We start from the raw sequence: 15619 nt of genomic DNA on the forward strand, positions 1-15619 counted from the left end.
GGATCTTTTCTTGTCATTTTGGATCATGTTTGTGTCTTTGGGATCATTTGTGAGTAATTTAGGACAAATTTCGTGTCATTCTGGACTAACTGTGACTGTTAAGTGACTGCTCTCTCAAAAACAACAACACACACATTATCTGGATTTTCTTCTGGGTTCTTCGTCTTTTCCCACATCAGCGCCGTCGGTCGGCTGTCATCTCACCCCGCTGTGTTTTTATATCAATCTGCTCCTCTTCCTCCTTTGTCCCATCCTTCCTTCCTCTCTCTGTCCTCTTCATCCTCAGCTCCATTCCCGTCCCTGAAGCATGCTGGGAACAGAGCCAGTGCATGAGGCCGTGCAGCAGCGTAGTATGGCTCTGTATTCTAATGTGGACTGAGGCGAAGCTGGCAGAGCCGTCACCGCCGTGAACTCTGTCCATAAAGGTCAGTGCACTGCCCTTGGTCCTGACACACTGATGCGGTGGAATAAAACCGGTTTAAAAATAAAAATCCATTAATGCAGCCTAGTTTTCAGATGATAACATGGAGCGAGGCGTATTATAGCGCGCCCATGCTTCCATTAACTCTCATCAGAACCGCACCACATAATGCCGTAACGATTTATTCCAGGCAGAGCAGAGCAACCCGGCGTTTGGTGGGCTGGACCGAAAATATTACGTCCCGACCAATACAAACAGAGCACACCACGGCCGGCCACTTAGTGAGATTTAGGCGTTTTGTTTCGTTTTACGGTCCACACCAGCCTTTCACAACGCATGAATAAACTTTTAAGAGCGACCAGGAACCAGCTTTAAAGCCACATGAAACCTAAAATAATGTACAAAACAAACACCTCCATTATTAGACTCTCGGAAGAAAAGAACCTGGATGAAATTAATCTGAAATATACCAAAAAAGAAAACTTAACATACAAGGGTTTTTCTATAAGATATAACAGGAAACCCTTCATCCTCACATTTCAGTCATGAATCTTTGGCTTGATGAATTATTTTAAATGACATTAGTAGTCTGATTCCCTCTTCATTTGTTGAAAACTGTAATTACATTTTGTTAAATCTGGAAAACATAAATCACAATATCCAAGGCCTTATGACTGTGGAAAACGGCACAAACCAATAAATACGTGTTTTACCATGAAGTGACATCAAGGAAAGGTCTTGAAGTTGAAGCATTGAGGCTCAAAATACAATTAGACTACAGACAGACTACAGACTACAGACAGAAAGAGTACAGACCACACACAAAGACTACAGACAGAAAGACTACAGACTACAGACAGAAAGAGTACAGACCACACACAAAGACTACAGACCACACACAAAGACTACAGACCACACACAAAGACTACAGACAGACTACAGACAGAAAGAGTACAGACCACACGCAAAGACTACAGACCACACACAAAGACTACAGACCACACACAAAGACTACAGACAGACTACAGACAGAAAGAGTACAGACCACACACAAAGACTACAGACCACACACAAAGACTACAGACCACACACAAAGACTACAGACAGACTACAGACAGAAAGAGTACAGACCACACACAAAGACTACAGACCACACACAAAGACTACAGACCACACACAAAGACTACAGACAGACTACAGACTACAGACAGAAAGAGTACAGACCACACACAAAGACTACAGACTACAGACAGAAAGAGTACAGACCACACACAAAGAGTACAGACCACACACAAAGACTACAGACCACACACAAAGACTACAGACCACACACAAAGACTACAGACAGACAGACTACAGACAGACTACAGACAGACTACAGACAGAAAGACTACAGACAGACAGAAAGACTACAGACAGACAGATAGACAGACTACAGAGAGACTACAGACAGACTACAGAGAGACTACAGACAGACTACAGACGGACTACAGACAGAGACTACAGACGGACTACAGACAGAGACTACAGACGGACTACAGACAGAGACTACAGACAGACTACAGACAGACTACAGACAGACTACAGACAGAGACTACAGACAGACTACAGACAGACTACAGACAGACTACAGACAGACTACAGACAGACTACAGACAGACTACAGACAGAGACTACAGACAGACTACAGACAGACTACAGACAGACTACAGACAGACTACAGACAGACTACAGACAGAGACTACAGACAGACTACAGACAGACTACAGACAGACTACAGACAGACTACAGACAGACTACAGACAGAGACTACAGACGGACTACAGACAGAGACTACAGACGGACTACAGACAGAGACTACAGACAGAATTGTTGGTGTGTTTGCTTGATCAACTACTTGATTAACTGATTCTTAATTTCAGCACAAGTAGATCCAATAAGGAAATATGGTGAGCTCATCATCACACTGCAAATAAAGGTTTACAAATCAAATATTTTCTAATACAATTATGAACTAGCCTGAATTAACGTCAACCCCTGCATCTTCAAGGAAAAACCTGCTAAAATCTGTGACTCAGATTCTCACAAACTGATCTCACCGTTATTCTGATGTAGCGACTCTCAGCTATTATACAACGATTTAAAGATGCTCTAAATGCAGATAAAACCGTCCATTCATAGAGACCTTGAGTTCGGGAACACCGGAAGTCCTCATGATTCTGACTGTACAAAAACATGTTTAAATCTATTTTCCTCTTATATCACGGTTCAACAATAAACATGCATAGTTTCTCTCATTTTTCTGTTTGAACCAGATAACACTGGTGTACTTTCATGTCTGAAGCTCCATTTATTGTCTCATTTTCAGTAACGATCGGTAAAATTAATACTTTTCTAAGGTTCTGTGCTTCTGACTTGCTCTCTGGTCCATCTGTCCTACTTTCAGAGTGCCTCTCTGTGTAGCATCCTGCCCCAATTCCTGACAGCCACCATTAAAATGCCATTTCCAAACATCCAGGGACCAACATGCAGTATTTAGGCTGCAGAAAACAAAAACTTATTTTAAAAAGTGGTAGAGAGCAGACAGACTGATGTCTGACTCCAGGTCTCTGGAACACAGGGTTACTGCTTGGGCTGCAACTAACGACGCGTCGACGAGTCGTCTGAGCACGATACGTCATCAAAAGTGGAAGTGAGCGCGCAATGCAACAGAAATTCCCTTCCGACCGGAGCGCGGAACACGGACGAACGTCGGCGCTGCATCATGCATGTATTATGTATGCACGATGCATCGTGCATACATAATACATGCATGATGCAGCGCCGACGTTCGTCCGTGTTCCGCGCTCCGGTCGGAAGGGAATTTCTGTTGCATTGCGCGCTCACTTCCACTTTTGATGACGTATCATGCTCAGACGACTCGTCGACGCGTCGGTAGGTGCAGCCCTAGTTACTGCAGAACAAGTTTTAGATCAAAGTCAGCTCTAGTTTCTACTAAATCCTGTAAATGTTTGCTCTGACAGTTAGAGTTAATATATAGAAAAAAACTGTTTCATGGAAAATGTGAAAAATGAGCCCAGTGAGGAAAAGACGACCAAAAAATGTCCACTTATTTAGATCCATTTAGTCATTTCATCGTAAGGTGCATCTGCAGTATAAATCAGGGGTGTCCACCATGAGGCCCGTGGTCCAAAAGTGGTCCTCCAGAGGGTCCAATCCGGCCCTCAAAGTGTAAAAATTACAGAGAAGACATTAACTGCAGATTGTAAATTAGTAAAAGTATAAATTTAGAATCATTTCTAGACCATGACAAGTTGTTTGGATCAGAAAGTAAAATACTAGATTGTTACCTTCCGGCAAAACTGCGTTTGCCGGAAGGTATTGTTTTCAGCTGCATGGTCTTGGTTGGTTGGTTGGTTGGTTGGTTGGTTAGTTGCTTGTTTGTCTGTAACAATTTGGTTTCCACGCAATAACTCCATAAAATATTGATGTAGCCTCACCATATTTGGTACACAGGTGTACCATAATAAGACACAGGTCAAGTTCGAATTTGGTGACCGTGACCTCATTTTCAAGGTCACACGGGTCATCTTCGTCACCGGGCGGTCCAAGTTTGGTAAAACTTCTTGTTTTTGGTTCTTCTGTTGTTTTGTTTCTTGATTTTGTCTTTTTTTGTCTGACTTTTGTCTGTTGTCAGATGCTTTTGTGTTTCCTTTTTTGTCTCACTTGTGCTTTTCCGCTACTTTTTTGTCATTTTGTTTCTCGCTGTTGTCATTTTTTCTTGTTTGAATCTTTTGTCGCGTTAAAACTTTTTTGTTCAGTTTTTTGTCTCTTTTTTGTTGTTTCATGTCGTTTGTCTCATTTTTGTTGTTTTGCATCTCATTTTGGTAATATTTAGTCTTTTTTTGGTCCGACTTTTGTCACTTGTCTCATGTTTTTGTTGTTTTGTTTGTTTTCTGTCGTTTTGTGTTTCCTTTGTGTGTCACTTGTGTTTGTTGTCTTATTTTTGCCATTTTGTTTTTGCTTTATTTGTTGTTTTGCATATCATTTGAGTCATTTTGTGTGTGTTTTTCTGTCTCGCTTGTGTTGTTTGTCCACTTAGTGGTTTCTAGCTTTTGTCATTTTTGGTCTCATCTGTGTCATTTGTGGAATTTTTTGTCGCTTTTGTGTCTCAGTTTTGTAATATGTTGTCTTGTTTTTGTTGTTTTTTGTGTGACTTTTGTCATTTGGATCATAAAGTAAAATAGTAAATCGTTTAGGTCCACTGTGACTAAATGTTTTGTAGAAATATTGTCATCTGGAAGTTACTGTGCAAATGATAAACTGAGGTATAATGTTGTTGATATTGAGCTGGTGTGCTCAAGCTGCAGCAAAAGGCAAGAGACTCCATAGATCTACACATTGCAGAAATTCTCTATTGATCCCTCAGCGGGGAAATTCACCAGAAGAAGGAACAGAGCAGAGTTACATCTGAGTCAGTTTTAAGCAGGAAGAAACTATTTTCATGGATAGAACTTCTACTTTAGGAGCTCTGACACACAGAGATGAGTTTTTAGGGGTTTAATCAATGACCGGAGAGGGACTTTAACAAAATCAATGCAGCAGGAGATGAGATTTACTGACTTTCTGACCAGTTAATGCTACCGCTAATATTGGGCTATTTATCTCTATGCTGGAATAAATCAGCATTTTGGTCATTTTCTACTGGGCTGAATTTAGAAATGGGAAATTAGTTTAAATAAAGAGACTAAAATAAAGCTCGGTGGTTCAGTAAATTTGTCTGTTGCTGATAAAACTCTTTAGAAAGCATTCAGAATAAGTAAATGCTGCATATTTGCTTCAATTACATCCCGAAGTGAAGGTGGGGCTCTCTAAAAAGCTTAATAATACGAGTAAAAGGAATAATATGAACATGTTAAACCAGAATATCTATGTATACAGCAACTGCACGAGGAATAAGTCAATTAACGGGGGTTCAATCGATACTGAGAGGGTGAATCACTGTTAATATGAGCTATGTAAATGTTGTTATTGATGACATCATGCACTCTCAGCTTATTAAACCATATGCTGTCATCGTAACTGTGAAGCCGATAGTGGCAGCCGCTGTGAACGAGGACGACTGTGTGACATCTTTCGGAAATCACACGGATATATTTGCTCGGCTGCGAAAACCCGCTTTGAATATTTCTTTTAAAAGATCATCAACTGTAGAATCAATTCCATTTGGGTGATAATTATTCCCTTTCCGTGGAGGTTTAGTGTGCGACAGCTTCAGGAGGCGTAAATGAAACATCGTCTTTGCTGTCATGTATGTGCAGGCAGGAGGATGTTTGCCACGCGGATCCATCTGTGGGAACGACGGAGGGGAAAAAAATAATCTTTCGAAAAGCTGCACCTCCCTCACAGCCAACTGGAAGGTGACGGTCCAGCGAGGGGCTTTTTCTGCTCTAATCGAGCCAGCCGCACACAACTCCGGGCCCGAGCGCGATGACTAACCTCTCGGCAAATAATTTCAGTTTGAGCAGTGGCACTCGGTGGCTGCTCAGCGACACTGGCAAGCGGCATCGACAAAACAAGTCAACAAACACTCTCTGCAACAACAGCAGAGGCTGCCAAGTGTCTTCCCATGAAAAAAAGAAGCTGCAGGAAGACACCAGATAAAGTCACTACATCAATACAACTTCAGGGGTTTCACGGTCGTCAGAATTCTTTGGTTCAAGAAGCTACTTCCAGTGTTTCCATTGACTAATCTATGACACACAAATGCTTCTACATCCAAGTTACAGAAGGGATCAGAAGGCTCATTAAATCTTGTGTTGTCAAAAACGACCCGCCTGCACTGAGCCTCTAAAATAAAGCAGCTTCAGTGAATTTTCACCCAAAAATCTATTTTGAATGAAGAAACAATCTGTCCTGCATCACACACTTTGTGAACATCTGGATTTTCTCTCTTCAGAGGACATAAAGACTATTTAATCAGTGGACGCCACTCGTTTTTACTACATCACATAACTGCCATAACTGTTTTCTTTACTAAAGTACAGGTTTATCATCACTATTACTGCTGCTAAAGGTACTGCATAGGCGTAAATATTACCAGAAGCAAGACATAGTACAGGGGGTCATCGGTTTATGACGTCTTCAACCTAAGAACTGGTATTCTGATTATTTGGATCTCAAAATTAATATTTTGATACCACCACAACAACAAAATATTCGGGCCCAGCCCTAGAAATGAGATATAATAAAACGCTCGAGTTGTAAAAACAGGTCAACATATTCTGTTATCTTCTAGTAAAATGATTCACACAGGGTTGAAAGTCGTTGGTATTCTTGACTTTATGAAGAACTGATCGATATCATGATGCACGGAACGGCTTTGTTTAGACTTTCAACTTGTGGTGAAAATCAACTTAAGTCAATCCGTAGGAACGGAACTCTGACGTAAGCTGAGGAACCCCTGTACTTCTATATCCCAAGAAAGTACCAGAAATGTGCAGAAAGTAGCTTGAAATGCATTTTTGAAGACAAGCAACAGTGTGCCGTACAATGGAATGGAAAACTACAAAACTCATCTACTTAAAACTCGTCTTCTCTCATCTTTTGAGTCTTTGCTCCAACCCACAAAGAGCAAAACCTACAACAACAACAAGAATTTCACTTTTCAAGTCGAACAAAGGTCATTTAGGGGGGTTTCTGTGCTTTAAAACATTATGATTGGGTCATTTTAGACCCGAAGACAACACGAATCTTAAATAAATCTTCCCCTTTTTTACAACATCAACGCCACGTTCCCAGCTCAACATCAGCAAACACCGAGACTTTCTTTGTTCTTTTCAAGCAGGAAAATATAGGACAAAGTCATTACTGTTGAACAGAAATAGATAAATAGCTCATCTATCATAATAAATCCACACATCATCCTATTTGCTCATGTCTGATCTGCATGTCCTATTTCTGCATCGCTGCGACCAGTTCAGGATGTTAGACGTGGGAGCTGTGGGCACGTTGGCTAGTTGCAGTTCTTGTTAGATAACAATGGCCGCCGCGGCTATTTTTATTTTAATTATATGACATTTGCGCAATATATTTATTCTTCTGCATTTCTTTCTGACCTACATTTCTATGCACATCCCGACTCTTCATGCAGAAAGTAAACTGCAGGATGCAACAAAATAAATGCTGTCGAATGCAGGCGGAGTAATGCGACCTAACGTTCCTGAGTGCTCAGGTCTAACTGGAGAGTCCAGAATGGTGTTTGTTGTGGCTGAATTTCTGGTTAGACGTTATATTTGGGCGACAAAAGCTATTTTCAGTGTTGATATTCATGATTTATTTCTGGTTAAAATGAAAGAAAGGAAAGGAAGGTGTGTGCTCCTGCTTTCTAAATCCAAAGACACTGAAATTACTGCAACAGGAGGCAAAGAAAAGCAGGAAATTTTCTTCTAACAAGATGAAACAAGACAAGACAGCTATCAAAATGCTTGCTTATATTTTACCAGTTGATTCCTGTACATAGCAAGAATGGAATATGTTGTGATGCATAGAAGTTTGTGGAAAACGCTTTTAGATAAGACAGCCAGAAAGGAAAGTCTTCTGTCCAATCAGAGCAATGCAACTAGCAAATATTTCCACTGTAGATTAATCTGTCGATGGCTTTCTCTATGGTTGGATCAGTTGTAATGGTCTCAAAGTGGTGAAATGAGGGCTAGAGGGTTTTCCAAAGCCTATATGAAGCCCACATTCTAAAGATATTCAGTTTACTCCAATAGAGGATTAAAAGAAACCAGAAAATTTCCACATTTAATAAGCTGCAATCAAATAAAGTTTGACTTTTCCGTTAACAAATTACTCAAATTGACTAGTCGATTAATTTAACAGTCGGCAACTAATCAAACTGCAGCTCTATATCCAGTACCATTTTGAGTTATTTTTTTCCTCACTTCATTTTTCACTCCAATATAAAAACAAGAACCTCTATGAATAAAGTACAACTGTGACTAGAGGAAGGGAGAACTTGAACAGTTCTTTCGTGCAGTAGGACACCATTCGAATACCAGAAAGCATAAAAAACTGGTCCAAAACAGAGCAGTTTGGCTTCTTGCCGGTTTTAACAGACGACATCACATCACACCTATCCTGGCTTCCCTCCAGTGGATTTTACTGATCATTTTTAAAGCTCAGATCTTTGTGATCTGTTGACCCCTCAGATCCTCAAGTGGATTCTTCTGGTCATTCTAAAGTCGAGGTTTAAATCTAAAAGTGACCGTTCTCCATCAGGACCTCCACTTTGGAACCACCTGCCTGAAGAGATCAAACCTGCAGAGTCACTAACTTCTTCTAAATCACTTCTTAAAACCCATTTTTATAGACGTGCTTTGATGTGAGCTTTACTTTTAGCTTTAATTAGTTTTAGTGCTCTATTCTGTATTGCGTCCTGTTTATTTCAGATGTTCTCTTTGGTTTTATTTGACTTTTACCTGCCTGGCTCTTTGGTGTGATGTCATCTCTTTAATCCTCTACATTTTTTAGATAGACTTGTCTTCTATAGCTTGCTTGATTGTCTGCGTTTGCATGTTTATATTGTAACTGTTGTTAAAAAAGGAGAGGAAAACGTTGAATTTCTTCAAAAACTTGGAGTCAGTATGTGCAGCATTGTTCCATACTTATTCTGTGTAAACACTGCCTGCAGTTCAAAGAAATCTCTTTTTCATGTGACTTGCCTGAAAAGTTGCGTTCAGGAGCACAGTATTTTTGGAATATTTTTACAGAAAAAAAAAGAAACATTCCTTTCAAACCCAGATTCAGAGGATTATGCAACTGACAATTAACTAAAATGCACATCAGCAATAAAGCGCTCCTTCCAGCAGTAATACACCCAGAGGTACTACAGTGATGGATGCCACAGAACAAACAGTACGACTTAATCTTTAGGTACCCGCTATCATACTGTCACCTTCCCCATCCTCATTAAACACAGGGGGGCTGCTGCTACCATTCTCAGCTTCATAAAATACAGAGTTTACTCATTGAAATGTGTAATTTCAGTAAATATCATCAGCTCCAGTCCAACCACTGCCATCTCATTGGGATCTGTTATAATAAAGATCAAAACGAGGCCCGGTTACTTCATGTAAAAATGTAAGAACAAGACTGGAGTCACTCAAACTCCAAGACGTGAAGCCATCAAAGTGTGAATAACAGGCTATGTTCTACTTCGCCTTTGCATAAGGGATAAGATTGGCTCTAAATAGCCTCCGGGCTCCGAGTCTGCTCCATATCACCGTCTCCAATCCCCAACGACATGGGAACAGACAGCGCCGAGCCCCAACCAGGTCAGCCACATGTCACCGTTCGAAGTGGTGCTGCTAATAAAGACGTCTGTTCAAAGTGGGTCATCCAATAATTAGACCAGTGGTGTCCAACATGAGGCCCGTGGTCCAAAAGTGGTCCTCCAGAGGGTCCAATCCCTCAAAGTGTAAAAGTTACAGAGAAGACATTAACTGCAGATTGTAAATTAGTAAAACTATAAATTTAGAATCATTTCTAGACCATGACAGGTTGTTTGGATCAGAAAGTAAAACACTAGATTGTTCTTTGTTCTCTTGTCATTTTGTGTCTCCTTTGGTAATATTTTGCCTTGTTTATTGTCTGACTTTTGTTGTTCGTCTCATTTTTTTGTAGTTATTTTGTTTCCTTTTTGTCTCGCTTGTGTTTTTTTTTTTTTTGCCTTATATTTGTCAATTTGTCATTTTGCTTTATTCATTGCTTTGTGCATCGTTTTTGTTGCTTTGTGTGTTTTTTTGGTCTCACTTGTGTTGTTAGTCTATTTTTTGTCACTTTGTAACTTTTTTGTCTTTTTCTTTTGTTTCGCGTCATTTGTCGCATTTTGTTTCTTGCTTTTGGCATTTTTTGTTTCTAATATTTTGTCTTGATTTTTTGTCTTTTTTGTCTGACTTTTGTGGTTTTGATCATAAAGTAAAATCTTCCATGGTTCAGTTCCAGGTGACTAAATGTTGTGTTCCTTTGTAGACACTCTCTGATCTGGAAGTTGTAATGTGGAAATGATAAACTGAGGCTGGATGTTGATGAATAAATTTCAGGTTGTTCATGATGTTTAGTAAAAAGATAATTCTTAAATGTGAACATTTCTGCATTAAAACAAAGGAACCAGCAGGAGTTGTGGTTATTTCTAGGTTATCATGCTGTGGTTTTACTGGAGATCAGACTGGACTAAATGTAGAACCTGGACTAAGATGAGCTGGACTCTCCTGAATTAGATCTTCATAAAAACATGGAGTTGTTTTATGCAAACCAACAACAGTCATCTGAGCCGTTGGATAACACAGCAAAGGTGTGGGCATGAGTGTGCTTAAGTTCCTGGAGATGATTCTGTTAAAAACACACCTACAGGTGCTGGATCAGGTGGAGGAGTCGTAGTACAGCACAGCAATGTTTGTTCCTGAAGGTTGCCGAGAATACCATCACCGTCCGTTCGTACCCACGTCTCCGGTGATGACGCCGACACCTGAGACTCTCCGCGAGCCGCCGGTAAAATCCCCCATCATCCGGGGGCGCAGTCAAGGCCGTTCGTCTGCGCATGAAGCTCATTTCCAGCTCGGTCTCCGGGGGACACTGAAAGCCTGACCACCACCAATCAGATTAATCACCGCTGACTCACCAAAAACAACCATGATGGATGGAGAAGCGGCAGACGATCCTCCTCCGCCACGCTGGGATCGAGCTGCCGAGCCCAACGTCCATAAGCAAGCTAAAGCCGCACATCATGAAGGGACGGCTATTCAAAACCCCTCTACTACACCACCTTTAAAGACTCTGCAGCTGAGATGAATATCACCCAAAATACACCACATCTGAAGGAGCAACCCTCCCTGTGCTGCTCTGACACCGTTATATCATCCATCTGTGATGCTGTCATCACATCTATACCCACTTTCTCACCTGCTTCCACTTCGCTCAGTGTTTCCCTGTGTTTCCCAGAATGCCTTTCAAAAAACAGCCCCCAGAGAGTGGGTGGGAACTTGTTGATTTCACTCAGAGGTAGGCGTACTGTATACAGGCGCACAAACAGCTTGAAGAGTGTGATCATTCAGCAGCAGGGTTACACGCATCCCCTCACTCAAACAGAACCGTCCTGTGGTGGATGCCGGGCTCCGTTCTCATGTTAACGTAAATAATGTTAAACACTCTCAGAACACACCTCAGCACTGCGATGGTGGGAACCAGACACACAAATCTGGCGTTATGAGGAGCTCAGAACTGGTCATTAGATAACAAAAACATCTGTTATGTTGACTAAATGAAACCGCAATTAACAAAATTCCTATCATGTTGGTTTTTGTGTGATTGCTTAATTAATTCCACCATTAAAGATCATTCAACAACAATCTAGATAATCAGTTATGTCACTTCTCAGGCCAAAGAGCAAACATATTAATCAGTTTCAGCTTTTCTCCAATTGACATCATTGCAAATTAAGTGCGCTTTCGGACTAATGGTTTGACAGAATAAATACTTCATTAGCGCTTGGAAATGTAATTCTGAAAACTAAACGATTATTATTCGACTAATTAAAAAGGTTACCTACTGGGTTAATCAGTAAAGTAATAACTGCTTCCAGATCTGAGTCTGTTTTATATCATTATAAAATGAATATCAGTTTTAAAACTTCAACTAAACAAAACAAACGTGAGCACAAATTGAGATCCATTGTTCGCTGTTACAACACAAAGTTTACTAAAAACAAACGAAAAATATTCACATCTAAGAAGCTGCTATCAAGAGAATTTAGGAAAAAATGACTCAAACTGATTGTTCAGGTATCAAAGTGGTTCTTGATGACTCCAGCAGCCGACAGCTAATCGATAATTTAGTTAATCTCTACAGTTAAGACCAAACAGTAATCATCAGCTGCAGCCACTTTTCAATCACACAAACACTGGAACTGATCCTCAGAGCTCACCTCATCAATCTGCTGAATATCTGAACAAATGATTAATCATTTATCAATCAAAAATGACCGAAAATTTCTTCTATCCAGCTCCTCAAATGTGATAATTGGATGCTTGTTTGTGTTTCATATGATAATCGATCACTAGATTAGTTGTCAACTTTTAAATTACCATTTGATAATCGATGAATTGGTCAAAGTAATTTAAAGAAAATGGTCTAAATTCTTTTATTTTAGCTTCTTAAAAGTATGTGTGTATATATACACACACACACACATAAAAATCCCAAATATAGAAAAAATTAGCAAAAATTTTTTAAAAGATAATACATCTAAATCTAAATATAAAAAATTAGCAAAAAAATCTGAATCTAAATATAAAGTACAAAAACCCAAATATAGAAAAACATGAGCATAAAATAAATAAAAAAACATTTAAATATACATGTATATTATATAGAAAATGAAAAAAAGAGCAAAAATTACATACATACACACACATATAAATAATAGAAATTAATTTTAAAAAATAAAACTGATGTATTTTTGCAACAGTGGGTTTTACAGGGTTCAGAAAACGGTCAAAATTCTTTCATTTAATTTTTTTAAATGAGGATATTTTCTGGTTTCTTTCCTCTGATTTGGCAGTAAACTGAACATCTTTGTGGGCCAAACGAGACATTTTAAGACGTCATCTTCACCATTTTCTGACATTTTATTGAAAATGTTGGACAGAATAATCGACAGTCAAAATAACAACGTAAAAGCGATCCTAAGACATCACATCGGGGTCTGAGGAACCCTTGAAACTGTTCTTTGCGCGTCTTAAATTTCAGTTAGTCCCTTTGCTGCAGGTGAAGTGTCACCGTGACGTTTCTACGTGACCAAATCTAAGTGTGCAAGTGATGGAGGACAGGAAGCTCTTCACTGTAGTGACCCGGTGCAGGCAGGTGTAGGTGTGCTAAAACACATCCTCAACCACACATGGTCCTGCAACCATATGCACGGTGATATCATCCACAAACACGCACCTACACACACACACACCTACACACACACACACACGCCCACAGATTCACACGGGCACATGGTAAGTTCAGGTAGCTGGGGCACCTGTATTTCTGCATCCATGAGGCAGTTTTGCTCACTTGGAGATGTCATGGCCGTGTGTGTGCAAGTGTGTGATCAGCCTCTAACAGATGCACACATGCACACACGAAAAAAAACGCACAATCTCCCCCCTTTGTGAGCTGCTAGGTGACTGCATGTACGGCTGCTGCATCACACTGAGGCACAAAATGGGAGGGTTTGTGTTGCATTTAGCCGTATTGTATGCATGCATGGCAGCAGATGAGAGAGGAGCAGCCTCATCATGATGAAACCTGTTCGTCTTCCACACTGCAGCAGCAGCAGCCAACAAAATGAAGGCAGCAGGGAACAAGAAGAAGGGGGAAAATACCTGTTTTTCCTTTTACGCAGGGGCTCCACAGAGAGGATCCTATAGATGCGGCACCATTTTCCCCTCCTTTATGGAGAGAAAACAGAGCATGGTGTGAAATGAAGTGAAATGTAGAGGAGATAACAGTTTTCTCTCCCCCTCCTTCCTCAATAAATAAACACAGCTAGGCTCTCCAATAAAGCGCAGTGGCACACATGCGCCCTGGCAGGGAAAATGTGGCATCACTGACGCCTTTACATTCATCCTAACCGTCAGGAATCACACATAAAAAAATAAAAAATAGACCCCACATAGCATACTGAGGCTGCTGGGATGCAAACTGCGATTCAATCCCTTTTCTCTATTATCCAGCTTTGAAGTTACGCAGGGTTAAAACCATCACATGCCACTTTATCCACATCCCGAAACCAGATTTTATTTACCTGTTTCCTTCCTCTATTCGCCGGGCTCCTTCTGTGATTCCTGGACGGTGAGGGGAAATGTGTCACCTACATTTTTCATTGTAATTCCCACGTCTGGAAACGCAAATTGATTAGCCGCAGTGAAGCTCTTGTCTCTCGGTCGCTCGCTCCTCCAGTCGACAGAGGAAAAAAAGACAGAAAAAAAAAACAAAAGAAAGCGTAAAAAAACACTACGAGGACGCGTTTTATAAAAAATTATCTCTTCGGTTTTGTCGTTGCGGTGGAAGCTCTTCCCTCCCGCGGTGCTCCGAGGCTCCGCGCACGGCGCTGGGGTTGCTGTCTGTCCGCCTGCCCGACTCAAACTGCTCCCGGAGCTCCGCGCAGCGACTCGTTGATTGGACAATATGGCACTAGCCCACGTTCGCATTCCTAAAGTACTGCGAACGATCAACCAATCCCAGAGCGGACGGCCAGAATGGTCGCTTCCGATTGGCTGTTCCGCGTTCGAAACAGTTGGTAAATTCCCGGCACGCGCACCTGTTAACTGCTTTACAGTTAACGTAAATATTAATGCGCTGAGCGGTAATGCGGCAGGAATATTAATGCTTCCACCTAAAGAAATTAGTCATTCTAAGTTAGCTATATATTTCTCAGAAGAAATGTGTCATCAAAATTTATATTTTTACATACATGACCAACAACAAATCTGGAAGCTAACAGCTCTAACAATCACATCTGACTGGCTAAGTCACAGGCTAAAAAAACATTAGCTATCCATGTTAGCCGTGTTAGTTAGGAGTTGTTAGCTGCGTTAGCAAAAACATAAAGTGAGATATCATACATTTTTTAGCCTGCTTGTATTCAGTTTTTTTCTACCTTTGAAATGGTTTCCTCTCTGTAGCACACTAAGGATTTGCACCGCTCGAGTTCCCTTAATTCTCCACGGTAATGTCAGCCGATTTCTACAAGCTCTTTATTACAAGTGAGCTGAACTGAATTTGCACGATCAACCAATCCCGGAGCTTCTGATTGGCTGCTCTGCATTCAAAACCTGGTAGATTCCTGGCACACGCACCTGTTAACTGCTTACAGTAAATATTAATGCGCTGAGCAGTAATGTGGCAGGAATATTAATGTGCTGAACAAAAGATGTTAGTCATCTCTGTTCGCTAAGCAGCTATATTTCTCAGAAGAAATGCATCATAAAGGCATGTTTAAATTTTTACATACATGACTGAGAGCAATTCCAGAAGTGAACAGCTCTAACAGTCACATCTGATTGGCTGAGTTGAAACCAACACATGAGCAGTATGCAGGCTAATAACCATTAGCTGTCCATGTTAGCCGTGTTAGCCAAAAAAGCT

The 15619-nt window shown here is 40.6% G+C and overlaps 1 protein-coding gene across 2 annotated transcripts in view; it reads right to left on the reverse strand.

The window, feature by feature from the left end:
- Window positions 1-14667, reverse strand: part of shisa7b (shisa family member 7) — a 58568-nt gene extending 43901 nt beyond the window's left edge. The window contains exons 1-2 of one of the 2 annotated variants that reach the window (XM_022193874.2): window positions 14277-14667; window positions 13855-13920 (exon numbers count right to left, since the gene is read on the reverse strand). The gene's annotated coding sequence lies outside the window, so the exon portion shown is untranslated. The remainder of the gene's footprint in view (window positions 1-13854; window positions 13921-14276) is intronic. The other variant, XM_051955977.1, reaches the window with a different exon arrangement.
- Window positions 14668-15619: the final 952 nt, after the last annotated feature.

This window comes from Acanthochromis polyacanthus, chromosome 11, assembly GCF_021347895.1.
Source record: "Acanthochromis polyacanthus isolate Apoly-LR-REF ecotype Palm Island chromosome 11, KAUST_Apoly_ChrSc, whole genome shotgun sequence".
Taxonomy (NCBI): domain Eukaryota; kingdom Metazoa; phylum Chordata; class Actinopteri; family Pomacentridae; genus Acanthochromis; species Acanthochromis polyacanthus.